General features: G+C 46.3%; 1 pseudogene; it reads right to left on the bottom strand.

The window, feature by feature from the left end:
- Nucleotides 1-270: 270 nt before the first annotated feature.
- On the bottom strand, nt 271-708 carry LOC142663617 (small integral membrane protein 14 pseudogene; annotated as a pseudogene).
- Nucleotides 709-2,708: the final 2,000 nt, after the last annotated feature.

The following is a 2,708-nucleotide window of genomic DNA, read 5'->3' as shown; positions in this document are numbered from 1 at the left end:
AGGAAAGTAAGTATGAACGTATTATTTTTATTTTTTTATTACATTTAAATGGTATTTTCCGCGCGCCGAGCATGTACTGTGAAGGTTGCTGAAAGAGTTAGTGCAGCCCATTAACTCTATCAGCACCCTGGACAGTAGCATGCTCGGCGCACGGAAGTGACAGGTTCGGTCAGAACTAGTTCGGTCCGAACCGAACTTTTTTGTGAAATTCGGCGAACTAGCCGAACCGAACTTTTGATAAGTTCGCTCATCTCTACCGATAAGGTTGTCAGCATTAGAAGAAAAAAAAAGAAAGAATAATCATCCGCTTCAGAGTAGTCTGGCCATTCTGGATTTATTTGGTCGTGCAAATCTTTTATGGAAATCCCCGGAGGTGCTAGTCTACTGGTGGTGCTGGAGGTTCATGGCTGCGATCATTATGTGGAGTAGTGGGTTTTCCAGTGGCCCTTGATCCTCGGAGACTCCTGGGTCTCAGCAGGTATAAGGTGAAACCGATGACAAGCCAGGCCATGACGATCATTGCGATACTTATTCCACCATCACTAGAACGATTTGGTCCTGGTATTTCTTGTAAGCATTCTGTGTCAGTGCAGTAAGACTGAGACTGCCTTAGAAAATTAATCAGTCTCCGCATTGCATAGTGATGGAAGCAAATGCACTCGCAGGGATCAAAATTGTCATCCGCCATCTTCACTGTTCGTGTCTACAGCAACCCATCATGGTGCGGCGGTTGATGTATGGAGCCGGCTAACGTGCGGAGCCCGCTCCATACGCTGCAGGTGTCGGCTGTGTATTACAGCAGGCCCCCTCGGTACTAACGGACAGGAACAGCGATCGCTCTGTTACAGAAGCCTAAGGTGTCTAGTTTTCTAAATGGGGTCATTCCTGGGGGTTTCCATCACTCTGAGACCCATGAGCCTCCGAAAACCTGGCTGTTTGCGAGATTCAGACGGGAGCCTCCAGTGTGCAGCACCTGCTCTGTTTTGATTTTTACTGAAGAGTCTTGAGAGTGAATAGACATTGACCCCAGCCAGGACGTGTCTATTCACACTCCAGACACTTCGGTAAAGTTTTTGTAGGACTTACTCACACAGCACAGCGTGATCTCGTGAGATCACGTTGTGCTGTCATTCACAGCGTTTTCTCGCAAGATCACGCTGTGCTGTGATTAAGTCCCACACAAACTTTACCAAAGTGTCAGGAGTGTGAATAGACATCGCGTCCTGGCTGGAGGCAATGTCTATTCACTCTCAAGACACTTCAGTAATGTTAATATGGATGTTTGTGACAGCACAGCGTGATCTCGCGAGATCACGCTGTGCTGAGTACAAATGGACATGAATGGAGAGAAGTGTATGACGCTGATTGGTCAGCGTCATACAGTTCTCTTTACAACGCCCACTTGGTAAAAAGTAAAAACACGCCCGAGTGGGCATTAAGAAACTAATTAGCATAAATCTAAAATTGCTCATAACTTGCTCCAAAATTATCGTTTTTCAAAATAAAAAACACTTATCTACATTACAGCGCCAATCAGATTATGTAAGAGATAGGACACTAATAATCTGGTGACAGAACCTCTTTTAACTAGGTTTTTTATATTAATGGCCTATCGTAAGGATAGGCCATCAATTTTAAAAACCCGGATAACCCCTAAGGGTGACTATTAACTGTCATGCAGCCAAGCACCATGCCGTAAAACTGTGCGCACTTTTACCAAAAATTGCTGTTATTTGCAAAGCGGTATTTAAGCACAGCATAGAGGACCTGCCAGCTTTCATGTGTGGTTCATTAAAGGGGACTTGTCAGCTCTCCTGTGTAGTGTAGTAAAGAGCACCTGTCAGCTCTCCTTTGTGATGTAGTATAGAGGAGCTGTCAGCTCTCCTGTGTGGTGTAGTATAGAGGAGCTGTCAGCTCTCCTGTGTGGTGTAGTATAGAGGAGCTGTCAGCTCTCCTGTGTGGTGCAGTATAGAGGATCTGTCAGCTCTCCTGTGTGGTGTAGTATAGAGGAACTGTCAGCTCTCTTGTGTGGTGTAGTATGGAGGATCTGTCAGCTCTCCAGTGTGGTGTAGTATAGATGATCTGTCAGCTCTCCTGATTGGTGTAGTATAGAGGATCTGTCAGCTCTCCTGTGTCATGTAGTATAGAGGATCTGTCAGCTCTCCTGTGTGGTGTAGTATAGAGGATCTATCAGCTCTCCTGTGTGGTGTAGTATGGAGGATCTGTCAGCTCTCCTGTGTCGTGTAGTATAGAGGATCTGTCAGCTCTCCTGTGCGGTGTAGTATAAAGGATCTGTCAGCTCTCTGTGTGGTGTAGTATGGAGGAGCTGTCAGTTCTCCTGTGTGGTGTAGTATAGAGGAGTTGTCAGCTCCCCTGTGTGGAGTAGTATAGAGGAGCTGTCAGCGCTCATGTGTGGAGTAGTATAGAGGAGCTGTCAGCTCTCTTGTGTGGTGTAGTATAGAGGAGCTGTCAGTTCTCCTGTGTGGTGTAGTATAGAGGAGCTGTCAGCTCTCCTGTGTGGTGTAGTATAGAGGATCTGTCAGCTCTCCTGTGTGGTGTAGTATGGAGGAGCTGTCAGGTGTCCTGTGTGGTGTAGTATAGAGGATCTTTCAGCTCTCCTGTGTGGTGTGGTGTAGTATAGAGGATCTCTCAGCTCTCCTGAGTGGTGTAGTATAGAGGATCTCTCAGCTCTCCTGTGTGTTGTAGTA

Source organism: Rhinoderma darwinii, chromosome 11 (genome assembly GCF_050947455.1).
Source record: "Rhinoderma darwinii isolate aRhiDar2 chromosome 11, aRhiDar2.hap1, whole genome shotgun sequence".
Taxonomy (NCBI): Eukaryota; Metazoa; Chordata; class Amphibia; order Anura; family Rhinodermatidae; genus Rhinoderma; species Rhinoderma darwinii.
The sequence above is the reverse complement of the archived record's forward strand: the minus strand, read 5'-3'. Positions and strand labels throughout refer to the sequence as shown.